The 18,578-nt window shown below is 38.1% G+C and overlaps 1 protein-coding gene across 1 annotated transcript in view; it reads left to right on the top strand.

Moving 5' to 3' along the window:
- Positions 1–8,731: 8,731 nt before the first annotated feature.
- The window catches only part of LOC127161394 (NLR family CARD domain-containing protein 3), a gene marked incomplete at its 3' end in the record, with an annotated part of 31,866 nt that continues 22,019 nt past the window's right edge, over positions 8,732–18,578 (top strand). The window contains exons 1-2 of the mRNA XM_051104160.1: positions 8,732–8,908; positions 12,811–12,933. The remainder of the gene's footprint in view (positions 8,909–12,810; positions 12,934–18,578) is intronic.

The following is an 18,578-nucleotide window of genomic DNA, read 5'->3' as shown; positions in this document are numbered from 1 at the left end:
AGTTTAGTATGTTTGTTGGAGCAGGGTTGAAACTAAACTCTGCAGGACTGTGGCCCTCAAGGAACTGAGTTTGACACTCCCATTCTAATCGATCAACAAAAGACTTGAGAAAAATCACTCACTCCGCTCGACTGAATAACGTTTTTAAACAGCCTAAGGGAAAGAAGAAGACAGAAGCTGCCAAAGATGAGCCGATGATGAAGTTAACCAAAAATGATCCAAATGATAATTTTATGTTTCATATACCTTGTACAATTTGTTTTTTAACATTTTAAGTTCTCTGTTCATGTGTTGAGTTTATGTTGTGTTATAGGTCCTGAAGATCAAAAATATCCTTGCCCCCAAGTGGCAGCGGCAACAGCATCAGCAGCCTTGGATCAGGTAATGCTTTATATTGTTTTCTAGCTTTCCAAAATTCAGATATTGTATGCCTTATGAGAGAGAGAGACAGTGAAAGCAAGAATTGATAAAATATTTAAATATTATATAAGTTGCTTTGGATAAAAGTGTCTGCCAAATACGACATTTGGTTGTATAGCTTTCTGATTAGGGATGTTACTGTGGATGGTGACATAATCTTTGAGTCCACACCAGTATTATTAGCCCCACAAACAAATCACAAATATATCAGATTAGGTTGATGGCAGTATGATATTGACTAAAAGTTATATCTCTATAATTACTGCAATTTTGTCAATAGTGATAAATAAATGATATTTTCCTGAATGTGTTACTGTGCTGGTACCTTGAGGACTGATGTCAACCGCTGACTCCTAAAGATTTTGAAACACAGAAGATGCATCTGAAGTGGCATTTAGATCTATTTGCAGCTCAGAGGGACTTGAATGCATTTAACAGTTACAAATGCATAAATAATATTTTAATATTTCAAACATAAAACGTTGAATACTGACATTTGAAATGATTTTAAACAATGAAAAGATACTTTAAATGTGAAATAAAAACTGCCAGTAGGTGGCAGCATGTCACTGCCAATGAGTGAGTCATTGCGATTCAACCTTAACTTTTTGTTTATTACTGTGATGCGGTCAGAGACTGATCCGGAGGCGTGGGATCCATTTGCGACAGCTTTATTAACAAAGTGGAGTACAACAGGCAGAGTATAATCAACAACAAACAGGGATGACGCAGATAATCCAAAGAGTAAACGATAGTCCAGGCGATAGGTCAGGGCAGGCGGCAATAAATCATACACGAGGAATAAACAGTCCAGTCGGCAACGATAAGGCGATAAACAAAGGGAGAAACGCTCAGGATTGATAGTCAGACTAACCAAAACTTTGCGAGGAAACCTGCCAACCTGGCGGTCTATAAATGGCCGCCAGAGGGGAAGTGACCCGGAGGACCCGGAACCGGAAGTGGGGATCCCAGATACGGGGTGATGGGAAATGTAGTGCGTTAAAAGTCCGGTGATGGTTCCCGCTGACGGCGGTCGGAGGGAGCCACAGAGACCGCGTTGGTGACAGAGCCCCCCCCCTGCGAGCGACTCCTGGCGTGAGGAGGTACCCGACGCCGGGGTCTACCCCTCCCACGGGGAGCTGGTCGATCTGGGTGTGTAGAGTGGAAGTCAGTGGTGAGCGAAGGGTCAAGGATGTCTCCGGCGGCGACCCAGGATCTCTCCTCGGGACCGAAGCCCTCTCAGTCGACCAGATATTGGAGGTGACCTCTCTGGCGCCGGGAGTCCAGAATGGTATTCACCCGATAAACCTCCTCGCCGTTGATGATGGTGGGGGGGGGGTCCCCGGGGGGCGGTCTCGTCTAGGTTCTCCACTCCTTCCGGGTCGCCAGCGGGCTTTAACAGAGAGACATGAAATGTGGGTGAGATACGATAATCAGCAGGCAGTTGTAAACGGAATGATACTGGAGTGATTTGCTTGACTATCTTAAAGGGACCCACGTACCTGGGACTGAGTTTTTTGCAGGGAAGGTGTAGCCGGAGGTCCCAGGTCGAGAGCCACACCCACTGTCCGGGGACGTAAGGGGGGTTGGGTCGGCACCTGCGATCGGCCTGGGTCTGAGTGCGCCGAATGGCCCTCTGGAGGTGGACGTGGGCCAGGTTCCAAGTTTCCTCGCTTTGTTGAAACCAGGAGTTGACCGCTGGCAGTTCTGATGGCTCTCCGGACCAGGGGAACAAGGGTGGCTGGAAGCCTAGGATGCACTGGAATGGGGTGAGGTGAGTGGCGGGTTTGCGTAAAGAATTCTGGGCGTATTTGGCCCAGAAGAGGTAGCGGCTCCAGTCCTCCTGTCGGTTATGGCAGTAGGAGCGCAGGAAGCGAGTCAGTTCTTGATTCAGTCTCTCCACCTGGCCATTGGCCTGGGGATGGTACCCCGATGTTAAGCTCACGTTGACCCCTAGGAGGCGGAAGAAACTGGACCAAAGTCGAGACGAGAACTGGGGTCCACGGTCAGAGACGATATCCTCGGGTAGGCCGAAAATCCTGAAAACCCAGTTGCACAGCAACTCGGCCGTCTCCATGGCTGTGGGGAGCTTAGACAGGGGTATTAAATGGCAGCCCTTGGAAAAGCGATCAATCACGGAAAGGATGGTGGTGAAACCGTTGGAGGGAGAAAGATCCGTGATGAAGACCACAGCGATGTGGGACCAGGGGCGCTGTGGAACTGGCAGGGGCTGGAGGAGGCCGGCAAGCAGACGACGGGGAACCTTAGTGATGTTGCAGACTGAGCACCTTCTGACGAACTCGATGGTATCGGCACGTTGGGTAAGCCATCAGAACCGGTTTCCGAGCAGATGAAGGGTGGCCTTGATTCCAGGATGACCTGAGCTGGGAGTGGCATGAACTTCGGCTAGGACCCGGGCCCGGAGAGTGAGAGGAACGTAGACAAGATTATTAGGACAGTCGGCTGGAGTGGGATCCTGAGTCTGTGCTTCAGAGATCTCTGTCATGATGTCCCAGGTCATCGGCGCCACGATCATGGAGGCGGGCAGAATGGATTCAGCAGAGCTGATGGGACGGTCGGGTTCGTGAATGCGTGAGAGAGCATCTGCTTTAGTGTTTTGTGAACCGGGGCGGTAGATGACGAGGAAATTGAAACGAGTGAAGAACAAGGACCACCGGGCCTGGCGATGATTGAGCAGCTTGGCAGTGCGGAGATATTCAAGATTCTTATGATCAGTCAGAACGGTGAACGGATGTTTGGCGCCCTCGAGCAAGTGTCGCCACTCCTTGAGGGCTAGCTTTATGGCCAACAGTTCGCAGTTACCCACGTCATAATTCTTCTCAGCAAAACTCAGATGAGATTGTAGGCGGAGCGTAAGTCCAACTTGGTGAAAATCTTGGCTGTGCGTAATTGTTCTAAGGCTGACGGTACGAGTGGGAGCGGGTACGTGATTGTCATCTCATTGAGACCACGATAGTCGATGCATGGTCGAAGTCCACTGTCCTTTTTCTTTACAAAGAAGAAACCTGCAGACGCCGGTGAGGTGGAGGGCCGGATGAAGCCCTTAGCCAGCTCCTCCTGAATGTAGGTATCCATGGCCGCCGACTCAGCCTGTGACAGGGGAAAGATGCATCCCCTGGGAGGTGTTGCCCCTGGGAGGAGATTGATGGCGCAGTCCCCCGGACGATGAGGAGGTAATTGGGTGGCTTTCTGGCGACTGAAGGCTTCGAGTAAATCCTGATACACGGTGGGTATGGCGTTCTTGGTGGTGTGGTCCTTGAGAGGTGTTTCTGATCTGGTTCTGGGTTGGAGGCAGTGTTCCTGGCAGTGAAGAGACCAACGAGTGATGGTACGGTTAGCCCAGGCGATGGTGGGTCCATGAAGATTTAGCCAGGGGTAGCCCAGGATGATGGGTGACTGAGGAGACGAGATGACGAAAAGACGGATGGTTTCCTGATGGCTGGGTTCGACTCGGAGGGTGATGTCATCGGTGGTGTGGAGAATTTTGCCAGATCCTAGCGGTCGCCCGTCGAGGGCGGCCACTGTAACATGTGCCGCACAAGAGAGAACAGGCAAATGATTAGTAGTGACGAAGTCTGCGTCGATGAAGTTCCCCGCCGCGCCTGAATCTATTAGAGCAGTAGTTTTTAACAGTAACATTCCCCGAAGACAGAGTTACCGATATCTCACATCGTTTAGGAGAGATTTCGAAACTACTCACCGAGGTTGGCGGGCGCGGCGGTCGAGTGGGACAGGTAGCCCTGACGTGGCCCGGTTGACCGCAGTACAGGCACAAGCTTCCCCCGAAGCCGTCTCCCCCGATGTCAACTTGGTGGCGCCTATTTCAGGTTCAGTTCAGGTGATGGGAAATGTAGTGCGTTAAAAGTCCGGTGATGGTTCCCATTGACGGCGGTCGGAGGGAGCCACAGAGACCGCCTTGGTGACAATTACACTGTTGTTTGAAATCAATATCACATTTGTAATCATGCTGATTCTTAGAGAGGAAATGCCACTCTTTGTGAGATATTGATTAAATATATGAAATTATATAAATATATACATGTTTTGCCCACATATCTTGAATTTTGGCAGCATTCAAAATGCATTTTAATAGACTGAATCACACAGTGTGAAGTAATGCACTCTGAATGTGCACGTGCACTAATCTAACCTGCTACATCACATATAGTATGTGTGCGTGCTGTAGGTGTGTTTTGTTAGTTTTTTGCAATATTTTTCTAATAACGTTAAATTTAATCATTAAAACAGCAATTACGATATTATCGTAGCTAATATATATCGCACAACCCTAGATGACAAGCAGTATAACTGATATTGACAGTGTCGATAAGAGAAAAACCACACTAGTGTCTAAATTGCACCACTGTGACAACACTATTCTAGTAGTTAATGATATGTCAAAATACTTTTTATTATCTTTTGTCAGTTGTTGCTGTATGAGAGGGGAATTGGAGAATAGTGTGTTTTCCTTTCTCCATCCTTTGTCACTTTATGGCAAATCAAATCTCAAAATCTTTGTGGATCATCAAGTTAAGGCATATACCATATAATCACAATGACCTGGATTTAAATGTGGCTTATAACCTTTGATGCATGTAATCTTTTCTCTCTCTCCCTCTTGCTTCCTTTTTTTTTGTTGTTCAATAAGTTTTTTTGGTAATTGTTCACAAATTGTCTTTTTTAAGGCTCAGTATCCAAAGTGGAATTCCTATAAGCCAAGATCGAATGGCAAGAAAAAATGATAAAGGATCTGGAGCAAGAACTCAATTTCTTACGTGAGCAAATCCTGATGGGGAAGAAAAAATCAATTGAGTAAAATGAGAGCAATGTATTGAAAGCTGTGAGGTGTCTCTTCATAACAAGCTGATAAATGTCATATCTGTCCACTATTTAATTAAAGCTCAACCAAAAGCAATTAATTTGGAAGAGGGTGATGGGAATTCAGGTGATACGGACGATGATGACATTCCTCCATCATCTCCAAATATCAGCGAGTCCTCCGACAGTGATGTTGACAAGACAGAAGCCAAAACACACATGGCCATCAGCATCTGCACCTGTAGCTGGGCATAGTTGAACTCATGTGAGAGGTAAGAATATCATTAATTGATATAAATTGATTAAAAGCTGATAAGAAGTGTTATTATTGGTGAAAGTTGTTAAAATATTCTTTGAACAAAAGCTGTAGCAAAAGCACAGGTCTTCAGTTTTACGTTTTGAATCATTTACATTTTGACATTTTAGATTTTAAAATGTCCATTTTAAATATATGTATTGAATCCTTAAAAGTGCAATAGGATATTTTCAGAGAGGCTAGCAATAACAAGGTAGCTAGTGCTTCCCAAAGACACACCTCCTCCGAAACACGGACATGAACAGCTCCGGTTTGAACGTCACGGGTCGCCTTGTCTCTTATGGTAGTTATGGTGTGAACGCAGTATAAGCTCGCTGTTTTGATTCGCTAGTTAGTGTAAAAGTTGGTTGCTGTTTGTTTGAGGCGATCAGTTACTAATGTCTGTCTCTAACTCTGCATTGAATGAGACACACTGATGATGTATGTTGTCTGCGCGAACAGGGTGTGCAGAGGAATGCAAATGCAATCGTTGACAGGCAGATAGGACAGACTTTTTCTGTCAGACCGAATATAATGAGTGGACGAACATTTTTTTGGTTCTGTACATTCCACAGGAGATTGATTAAATTTAGACCATTTAACATAGTTCCTCATGAAACTTTCCACCAGCATAATAAAAAATGTTTCCAGAGAGTATCTCCGATTGCACTTTTTCACCACATATCATGTTTTGAATGACATCAGTCCGTAAGCAGATTACCCCATGCCTAGAATTTTTTTTTCTTGACTTAAATGAGGAGTGGCAGTTGTTGCTTCACAGTGTTATGGACAAATCTTACTAATTTGTAGAACTTTAAAAAAATCTAATAAATAAATAAAATAATAATAATGATACTACTACTACTACTACTAATATTCATAATACTTATATCTTACAGGTTCACTCATACACTTCCATATGATTTCACAACATTCCAATAAAATTGCTTACATTTCTTTTTACTGTCAAACTTGCTTTACACTCCATACCATAAAACACTACTTCCTCTTCCTGCCCCCTCTCCTACATGTAAAGTCTTCTAGGTGGTTAGGTTTAGGTTTATACTATATGCAGTGATCATTATGTCTTGTGCACATCAAGATTGAGTTTTCATGATTATTAAAATTATTTCTATTAAACCAGCACTTAAACAGCCAAATTCAGCTGCTTCAGGTATCTTTAACTTACTATAACCTATAAATTCATAATACAGATCAAAATTTGATTATTGTTACTGTATAGCAACATATATTTTAATAATGGTATTATATGTGTAATAATTTGTAGGACACAAACGCATTTAGAACGATTATATGAACTGAGCTGTGTTTCTTAACGCTATGTCGTTCTTAAGTTATACCTTAATAATTACAATTAATCAGTAATGTCAGAAAAAAACAGTATAAATTTATTAAACTTGTTTTGGAAGTTTGGGAAAAAAATATTTTAATACTGTGTTTACAACACGGTAGATATCATCAGTGTACTTTTTGGGGTAAAACTGCTACTTTTTCCTGTGTATTTTGGCCAAGTCAATACATTGCCACTGAAAGCGAGCGTAAGTGGTGCAGAAAAAATAGACTCGGGGCCGAAATGATCGCTGCACTGACACTTCTGCTCTGCTCCTGCTAGGCGCTGCCGCGCTGCCACTGTGGGCGGTGTGAATGCTCTCATTCGTTAACATGGGCGCCGAAAGAAATACGCGCTGCTTACATCCTGCTTACGCATGCAGTGTGAAACCGGTGTTAGTAGTGCCTCAGCAGTGCCACAGGCTGATCACTTACATGTCACACTTCACTGATGCTATAATTTGTGCTAGGAGCAAGTCATTTGTTGTAATATGTGCTCCTGACCAAGTATTGAGTGCATAAATGAACATACTCTAAAAAAACGTTTTTTTTTTAAATTGTTTTTAATATTCTAATATTTTGAGATACTGGATTTTTGACTTTCATGAGCTGTATGCTCTAATCATCAACATTAAAACAAAAAAACTTTAGAAATATTTTACTTTATATTGTAATGAATTTAGAATATATGAAAGTTTCTGTTTTTAAAATAAGTTAAAATAAAAAAAACTAACTTTTTCATGATATTCTAATTTTTTAAGATGCACCTGTATATATATGTAACGGAGTGAGTGAGACGAGAGGCGAGCGGATCCATTTGCGAGCTTTTATTTAATAGACTAGACAAAAACATGGTTGAACAGGCAGGGTCAAAACAACAGCAAACAGGTATGTTGGGGCTAGGCACAAAAAAGAAGTCCGTGAAGCAGGTGTGGGTCGATACGTGGCGAACGTAATCCGTAAATGGAACAAGACGAGGGAATAATCCATGAAAACAAGCAATAGTCCAGAAGGCAGGCGGCGAGACAGACGAGACGAGATAGCCAGGCGAGGGAACTAAACACAGGGAACTAGGAACTCAGAAACTAGGGAACAAGGGAACTAGGGAACTAGGAAACTAGGAAACTAGGAAACTACAATAACCAACAATACTCTGTGAGATACAGAGGGAAAGTCCGGGGCTTTTATAGCGCCGCTGATTGGTCACAGGTGCTGACCCAATCAGCACGCTGGATGACAGGGAATGTAGTCTTGGGGTGAAGTGCAACAGTCAGAGAGTCATGACAGGAAGAGAGCGACATCTGGTGGTGAGCGGACAGCAGGTCACCGACCAGATTCATGACTATATATATATATATATATATATATATATATATATATATATATTCAAATGATTTTTAATCAGTTCCAACATCTTAAAGCTTCATGATAAAATGCTAGAAAAAAAAAATTTGTTAAAATAAGTGATCTTTTAGAATATAAAATAATTAATTATTTACTAGTGACATGATTATTTCATGACTTACAAAAACATTTTTGGATGACTTAAAACATTTGCGGCATGTTAACATTTCACTTATTAATCATCTACAAATGTATATTAATGTTCAAATGATTAGTTAATCATTAACAAACACTTTTAAATGTTATACCTGATCATTATAATAAAATGTTACCAGAAATTTGATCAAAACAGTCTTTAGTCACTGTCACAAGCAAAACTAAACTATGCCGATCATAAGGTGTTTTTTCCAGATTTGGCAACCTTGCTGACAAAACTGCTGAAAGTGAAAGCAGATTATTGTACATGCAGTTTTTCCACTTGACTGTAAGTTGTTTTTTTTCCCCCATTTTGAAAAACTGGTCATCAAACTTTCTTTATTGTTTGCTGATGTGGGATTTGACATGGGAAACCAATGGCATTTTGAGAACTTGTCTAACAGCCGAACTTTTTGATCAAAACAAGTCTTCTGGTGTGGAGCACAAAAGAACTTCCTTTTTAATGTAAGTAAGCCTAAAATACTAACTTAATCACGAAACACTCAAGAAATGTTATCAAATATGACACAGGAATAACAAGATTGTAATGTTTCTCTCTAATGTTCTGTAATCATGTTTTCAAACTTTTATATAAATATTTTAGACAACATATTTGATACTATAAAACTATTAATTTTCTAAGGGAAATTTCATCTGCGTAAAAAAGCAATTAAATCTGTGTGTTTTATTTTTGTGTTTTTTTGGTATGTACATAAAAAAGGGTGTAATAAAGCTGACATGTAAGTCAAGTGAGGACTACATCTCTTTCTATTGAAAGGACTGTATATAGCAGTGTTATATTTTATGCTGAACTCCACTTTGTGTAAGCTACAGGCTTTTACCTAACCAGAGGAAACTGGTTTATTATTGTACAAGACAATGGCCGGAAACATGACCCCCTCCACCCTATCCTCAGCTCTTGAAAAAAAAAAACTCAAACAATTTAGCCTAGAAATGAGTGTGAATGTAATACACAAACAAATTCAACTCAACATAACACAAGAACAACAATTATTATATAACAACAACAATCTCTCTCAAAGAAAGAAAACAAAAATAAATAAATCCAGAGGCCATTGATCTAGTACATCACACTCCAAAGCCAATAGCATAAACAAAAAGGATGACTAAATACTCCTAGCTAAATCAGATTCACATGAACAAGGACATACTAGAAATAAAACAACGTTGAATCAAACGGGGAGAGAGGAACACCCCTCGTCCCCTTTTGGTTGTACAATGAAGTAATGCAACACCAAAAAAAAGTTCAGCAAAACAAAACAAAATGAATAAAAAGACACCAAATAATATAAAAATAATAGAATAAGATCCAAATTAATCCACATACAAAGAATGGGCCCCTGACCTCATTTGATTCTGCTTTCTTTTGCAACAAATAACTGTGTTAAACACCTAGAGGAAAAAAAAACAGAGTCAAGTGTGCAATTAAAACATATACAGTTAAATGCACCCAGCATGTATGTAGAAAGTTATCTGAAAGAGAATGGGACATAGCAATAGAAAGATTGTTTAGCTTAAGACATTAAGACATAGCTTGTTCAGGACTTGAGTCTCACCTATGGCTCATGTAGCGAAGAAGAGAAAAGTCCCAAGCGAAGAGCCAAAGAACCGAATAGACAAGAGCAAGAGTTTTCTTTACCCCATGTTTGACCATGTAACTTAACCCCATATCTAAGAGATTCAAACTGACCAGTCAGATGACTAATTACTATCGGCACCTTCTGGAATGACAAATGACTCTAAAGAGGGTGTTGTAACAGAAGTACAATGTCTTTATTGGTTTTCAACCCCTCAGTTCCATTATTTATATTTATTTATATTTATTTAAATATTCTATATTATTATATTTATTAAAAATATTCATATAACAACAATCTGTGCAATATGTAAAATGAAGCACAAAAATAAGACAAAAAAGGAGCATGACAAAACCAACATATCCTACAAGGAGTAATTATAATAGTTTTAAAAAATAAAATATTTGAATACATTAGTCTTTGTAGCTCAACAGAAAAGCAAAACTGGTTCCAACATTTTGTCAAATTTTTCAGAGTTCCCAGAAATGGTTCTGTCTGATTCTTTCCAGATGTAAAGTAGAAGGAAGTCCAGTTAACCAGTCAAAAAAGAGAGGCCTACCATTTTTCTTCCACATACCTTTGTGCTGAGAGACTCAAGCAAATATGACCAACCAAAAAATGGTATCATTGGGTCGAGGAGTAAAACTCAGTTATAAACCATGATAAAGAACTGGAATATTTCTAGCCAAAACCTCTGAATTTGTACACAGAACCAGAAAAAATGTGCCAGGGTACCCTCGGCAACTTTACACTAATCACATATGGGGGGAGACGGAAGGGTAGAATTCGCTAAGCTTTGTCTTAGAATAGTAAAGTCTGTGTAATACCTTCTACTGAAGTTAATGTCTTGAGTTCCTAGAACATACAGTTTCATTTTAAAGCTGTTGCCAGTCATTGTAAGGAGACCTATTATATCCCTTTATACAAGATGTAATACAAGTCTCAGGTGTCAACAATAGAATGACGGCACTGTGGGTGGAAACGTGCAGATTAAGGGGCGGTAATATTATAATTGGGTGCCCTTTCTAAATCACAGGGGAGCAATATCTAAGAGGTTTTTTTTTTCACAAGCTTGCAGAGAAATGCTTACCAAAATTTTTTTCATGTTTTCTGGGTTGGTAGATCCACCGGGGACCTAACTATAGCACTTAAACACAGAAAAGGTGGTTGGTCTGGTTGATATGTCACCTTTAAATGATTACAGAAACACAACAGCTGACACGTACTGATGTTTGTCATGTCCTGGGGTCTCATTTATAAAACTCTGCATAGTTTTCATTCTAAAAGTGTATGTACACACAAAACAGTTTTTGTGTGCGCACAAATGTTTTCAGATTTATACAACCATATGCCAGAACCTGCGCAAAAATCCCTTTATAAATCCCAGTCAGGGAAAGATTGTGTGTAAGTGCGTCTCCTCCCCCGAAATCACCACATATGGAGCTTAAATTTGTCTGACTCAGCGCATTACTGAAAATGTTTTAAAAATGTGCAAATTTTACAGTTTTTGTAACGGAGTGAGGGAGACGTGAGGTGAGCGAATCAAAATGCAAGCTTTCATTGTAGCGTGACTGAGACATAGTGGAAAAACAGGCAGGGTCGGAACAATGGCAGACAGGTACAGCGTAGACAAGACGTGGGGATAGTCCGTGCAGCAGGCGAGGGTCGATGAATGGTGAACATAATCCAGGGGGCAAGGAAATGGGGTAATCCGTTACACGAGGGAGAGGTCCACAAGGCAGGCGGCGAGACAGACAAAACGAGAAGACCAGGCTAGAAAGCTAAACTCAGGAAACCAGGAATACAGGGAACTAGGGAAACTCACGCGAAACAACCACATACAACTTCAATACTCGGCGAGATACGAGGGTAAGTCCAAGGCTTATATAGGGTCTCTGATTGGCTGCAGATGATCAGCGCAAAGGCTGATGGGGAATGTAGTCTGGGGTGTGGGGCAACAGTCAGAGTAATGTTAATGTGCAAGGGTGACGTCTGGTGGTGAGCGGACCGAAGGTCACCGGCCAGATTCATGACAGTTTTCTTCATGTTGTATCCTTTAAATACAGTGGTATTTTTCATGATATTGTGGAGATGCCTTCACATGACATAAACACCTCTGTGCAACTGCGGTTGTATAGCAAGCTATTATCATTGGTCCTATTCAAACCGGACAATGGACCGCTCAACCACCAAATCTAGCGTGTTCGGTGTAATATCGAAATAAGTGCGCATCATTAAGCATTGTTTTGACTAAAAATATGTTCTCATATCATGAGAACTGCAGTTTAGTTTAAATATGAATTGTGCACCTATAACACTACTCGCTGTCATTAAAACATAGCATGCCACAGGTAAAGTGATCAAGCTCATACACTACAAATGTCTAAGTTCATACATTTTTTTTAATGACTTCATGTAATTTCAGTGCTTATCTCCATTAATGAGGGTGGAATTATTTAATGTAAATGCATATCGCAATTAAAACTGAGTTTAAAATTGCTTACTTCATTACTTTTCTCACCCCAGAAGATTTTGTACGCATGGTATAGAACGTTTATACGATTCGTACATATTTACCCAAGTTTATTTTTTTTTAAATCCCAATATGTGCGTGGAAAATTGCGTATGCATACTTCATGCCCATTTTGTGTGTATGCAGCATTTATAAATGAGACCCAAGTTACTTTCAAAAGATGACTTGCTCTATTTTGATCGCTACCACAGACATCAGTGTTTATATCCTAGCTATAAACTTTCATTTTCTCTTAGCATCTGAGCGGATAAAGACACAGTGGATTATGTTTGTTTGTGAAGGGAATGTGCCTCCTGATCTGCCTAAATGCATCTATGGTCGTGTGAATCATTGGTGATCCAGCTTTACTTACAGCAGAAGTGAGTATAAAGATTTTTTTATGAATCTTTGCAAACACCTTTCCTAATAACGTCCTAGTTAGGAAGTTTTGAGGCTAAAGCATACAGATGTCTAGTCACCCCATGGAAGAGAGGGGCAGAGTGAGCAGAGCTCATTAGCATTTAAAGGAACATACAATAAAATGGGTTGCTGATTTTGACAAGCTAAAAAGGATGTTTTTTACACTACCAACGAAAATTTTTAACCAAAGCATGTAATAGACTTAAGAATTAAGAATTATATCAACTGGTGGAAAAAGGGCATCCGACAACCCCTTTAGGTAGGGTCACTGTTGAACACATCCCAAATGGTGTCTTGAACAATTAGACATTATCTTAGCTCATGGTGTTGCTATGTTTCTCCTCCCAGTACATCAATTTATCTTATTAGTCACATGGTCTGAATTTTCCTGCTCTTGCAGAGTATAATTTAAATATGACTTCTATAACAAGAATATAATATGTTTTACAAAGAATTGACTGTTAGAATTGTTTTAAGGAGAAATTTTTAAACACACACACACACACAAAACACGAATATAAGCATATAAACTATTTAATATTATTGAAAATGATATTGACAGTGAGCGATTAAAACATGATTGTCAAATGTGTGGGTTATATACATGATATTGAGTTATGCAATGAACAGATAATCATTTAGCATCAATTTGGTGTATCTACATATGTAAAAGACAGTCTCTGTCATTCTGTGAATGTGAGGATGTGTTCCTTGAGAAACAAAAAGTCAAAAGGTCTCTGTCTTAGGTGGGGTAAGTCAATCTGAGGAATTCTTTAATTAGTAGTTATCCTTGTAGCTTATTTGTGATTGTCATGATGTGTTATCTCTTTGACCATTAATGTTGGTTACTTGCCTCAAATTTGACAGTCCCCTTCCTGAGCTGGAATTATCAAGTGTTCTTTTGTTTTAATGCTGCAAACTGTTCAAAGCATATCTGACTTGCAGTCATTCATGTTGTTGGGCCTTCTTTTTGTTTTGTTTTTTTATGACACCTTTCTGATCTAATCTTAAATTGTCTGATTCACTTTGATATTCTACAGAATGCACTTAATTGCAATCATGTGTCTTGCTGCCAGACGGTATAAACCTTCAAGGGTGTTACATTACTGTACATATTCTACACAAAGAATGTTTTTTTTTAACAACTGTTTTTCTATTGTGCCAAAATAAATATGCTAAAATGTATTTACAATACATGTATTTCATACATAAAAATATTTACATCTTATATACTTAATACAAACACCCTGCAATTGTTTAGTACACTAAACTGGTATATTTAATGTCTGCTAAATTGGAACAATTAAAGTTTTACTTAATGCACTTTAATTGTGCAGAAGTAGTACTGAAGTCCAACTAAAGATATACTTAAATATCAGCTGAAAGACGAAATATTCCAAGGCACCCGTGTATAAAAAAATCCTTTAGTGGACTGAGCTAAATCATTAAAACAATTAAAAGTGTAGATTTTGGCTACACAGCCTTCTTCAGGATACACATCAAAAGTTCAAACAAGTATTCTTAAACAATCAGTAGGCAATCACAAGCAGATGGTTAATCAATAGGAGTGGCTAGAGCTTTCCTCCTTGCAAAAAAAAATAAAAATAAAAAAACCCCCGGCATCAAATCTAATCATACAACAATAAGTAATGGTATTTACAAATATAAAAATCTACATATATGTAACAGTACAAATACCAAAAATAATTACAAAAAAGGTAAAAAAATTATTTCTTCATTACCTCCAGGAGGCTTAGTCCCCTTAAGTGTATAAATCCAGAAAGTTTCTCGTTGTAAAAGTCGTTTCAATCTATCTCCCCCTCTTATTGAACATGGGATAGATTCAATTCCAATCACCTTAAAAGAGCTCTCACTAGCATGACCAGTTTCACTGTAATGTCTTGCCATAGGATATAACATATTTTTTGAGCGAATAGCGTATTTATGTTCAGACACTCTTAAACATAGTTTTCTTTTTGTTTGACCTATATAAAAATGTCCACACTCACATTCTAACCTATATATTACATGCGAAGAATTACAATTAATGAAGGACTCAGTTGGATAAACTTTACCAGAAACTACATCAGTAAAATTATTCGTTCTCACCATATTGTCACAATGTTTATATGACCAGTTAGAGAACCAAGCCATGTTTTATTTTCAGGGGCCAGAAGATAACTACGTAATACCTTATTTCTTACAGTTGGCGGATGCCGATAACTAATCAAAGGTTTTTCTGGAAAAATTGTTCCAAGAGCACTGTCACTTTCTATGATGTCCCAATTAGAATTTATAATACGTTTAATTTGTGTTGCCTCACGACTATAAGTTGTCGAAAAAGAAACTCGATTAAAAATGGTATTGGAACATTGTTGCTTATTCTTACTCAATAATTGTTTCCTATCCATAGATTTAACTCTTTCTGTGGAACTTTTTAAAACTTTTGGATCATAGCCTCTTTGTCAAAATCTACTAGTCATATCCTGTGCTTGAAATTCAAAATCACTTTCTGAGTTACAAATACATTTCAATCGTTGGAACTGGCCATGAGGAATATTCTCAATCAACCAAGGTGGATGAAAACTGTTAAACTGGTATTTCGATCCGTTATTTTCCTAAAAATCGAGGTACGCAATTATCTTTAATTATTTTTAAATCCAGAAAATTAATTTCTGACCCAGAGTACTCCAAACTTAATTTTAATTACAATTTGTACCATTAATATATTCATGAAACAAGTGTAATTCAGACTCCGAACCAGACCAAATCAACAAGACATCATCAATGTATCTACCCCAGAGAACAATTTTATCCAAAAAGTAATTATGAGTTGAAAAAATATATCTTTCTTCCCACAATCCCAGAAACAGGTTAGCATAATTAGGAGCAAAACAAGCACCCATAGCTGTACCGTTTACTTGTTTATAAAAAACATCTTGAAATAAAAACACATTGTTCTTAAGAGTCCACTCAATCAATTCTACCATGAAAGAAGAAGGTGGCAAACTTTCAGGAGCTCTATCGCTCAAACAATGTTTTACGGCCTCAATTCCCTCTGCATGATCAATGTTAGTATACAACGATTCAATGTCCATAGTTACCAACAGTGATTCACTCACATTTTTTTTATCTCATTAATCTTATTCAACACATGAGTACTATCTTAAATATAAGAGGGAAGCATAAATACATAAGGTTTTATAAAAAAGTCCACATACTGTGATGCCGGCTCTGTCAACGAGGCATTTCCACTGATTATAGGCCTACCTGGTGGAGTCTCTAAATTCTTGTGTATCTTTGGCAACATATAGAAAGATGGAATACGAGGATTTTTATTTAAGTAGATAAAAAATCAGGTACTTTTGTACTTTCAATCAAGTAAAATTGAAAAAGGAGCACTTTTACTTCTGCTGGAATAATATTTTATTATACGTATCTGTACTTTTACTCAAGTACTTGATTTGTGCACTTAGTCCACCACTGTTATTAACTTCATGAGAGTTAAAATGTTGCTTGGATATATATAAAAAGCTACATATTTTTAGATTAATTTTTCCAAACAGGCTATTGTGAGACTAAAATCTGTATTTAGAGTAAAATATTGGTTGAAATATGAAATATCTCCTTACAGGCCATTTTAATTGTGGTACAAGGCGTGTATATAAACTATGCTATATGTAAATATAAATATAAATATAATAAACTATGATATCCCTTCTGAAAATTAAAGTTGGTTTTACTATAGTAAAAGTGTGGTAACCATGTTTTTTTTGCAGGTTACCATTTCTATAATGGCAGCTTTACTACAAATACCATGTTATTTATTAATTTATATTATATTTTGATACATTTACATAGTTGAATCACAATAAAGCTCACCTGAACTTAAACTAGTTTGATTATTGTAGCCTATTTGTATAATTAGATTAGCCTACTAGCTTGTCTATGTGTAGTTTTATACTTATACTTTATACTATATTTCTCTCCACTGCAGGCTATGTCTCAACATATATAGCAGAATGACAATAAATCTTTGGTACACAGTTGTCGCTATCCACAATACATTTGTATTTTTGTATTACAATATATTGTGACATGATAGATTGTTATTATACCCCTTCATCCAACAGAGGATAAAAAGTACGGAGAATAGATCAGTTTTTATAGAAAAAGACTGCATAGTTAAAGGTTTAGCCATGTCACTACTGATTTCTGAACTAATCAATCATGTTAACAACTTTACAGCACTTATTGTGAATTTCACTGACTTTGTAGCATAGGGTCGCTTTGTGAAAACATCTCAATGGTTAATTTTAGACATAATAAGTCAGAAACTCACCTGCTCCGCACTCATGTTGGTCTGCTGTATATCCTGAAAAGGTTAATGGGTGTTTTGGGTCTCAGTAAGACTAGCGTAAATTGACCGACAGCACCATTTGCTGTTTTTGGGAAAGGAAGTTGCTCAGTTGCATTTGTGAGAAAATCTGCCTGCACGCATTTGTGAGAAAATCAAGCCAAGTTTCCTCAGAAGAAGGCAACTGAGTCTCACAGTTGTAATACACAATACTTATGTGACCCCGGACCACAAAACCAGTCTTAAGTCGCAGGGTTATATTTGTAGCAATAGCCAAAAATACATTGTATGGGTCAAAATTATTGATTTTTTTTAATGCCAAAAATCATTAGGAAATTAAGTAAAGATCATGTTCCATGGAGATATTTTGTAAAATTCCTACTGTAAATGTATCAAAACTTAATTTTTGATTAGTAATATGCATTATTAAGAACTTCATTTGGACAACTTTAAAGGCGATTTTCTCAATATTTAGATTTTTTGGCACCCTCAGATTCCACATATTCAAATAGTTGTATCTCGGCCAAATATTGTCCTATCCTAACAAACCATACATCGATGGAAGGCTTATTTATTCAGATTTCAGATGATGGTCACATATGTTTGTCCATACCACTGCATTTTCTGTCAAATAGAGTTTTGTATATGCGAAATCACTTTGCGTTTGTTTGAAAGTTCAGTTATTTCTTACAAAGCAGATTGTGTTTAATTGCAAAATGCTGGATCTGTCTGATGAATATCGGCACACAATTCACTCCATATTTTTATATTATTATTTTGCTCTTTTTTCATCTATTGTACTGAACCCATATAAATAAAAATATTTAAACCAACTGCAAAATAATATATCTGTATATAATATATCTGTACATTTTAATAATCAGGACAAATAAGTCATTTATAAGGTTTGATACCTTTGGTAATGGTGCCACAGATTAATGAATTTAAGTCTGTCATATATATATATATATATTTAATAAATAAAATGTATGATTTCAGTAACATATATAAAAATAATAAAGGTAAAATCATAAAAAAAAACAAGCCTTGTGCATCATGGGGAATAATATTCTAAATATTTTACACTTGGTTTGATTCCTTTATCTCAAACGGTGGCAGAGTTTACTTAATTTAAGTGGGTTCAGTATACAGTATAGTTCAGTATATGAAACATCAAAAATATTGATTCAGTACCAAATATAAAAATAATAATGGCATAATCAAAAAATAACACACTTTGTGCATTAT

This window comes from Labeo rohita, unplaced genomic scaffold (genome assembly GCF_022985175.1).
Source record: "Labeo rohita strain BAU-BD-2019 unplaced genomic scaffold, IGBB_LRoh.1.0 scaffold_634, whole genome shotgun sequence".
In the NCBI taxonomy this organism is placed as follows: Eukaryota; Metazoa; Chordata; class Actinopteri; order Cypriniformes; family Cyprinidae; genus Labeo; species Labeo rohita.
Note: the sequence above shows the minus strand (reverse complement) of the source record. Positions and strands in the feature narration are given on the sequence as shown.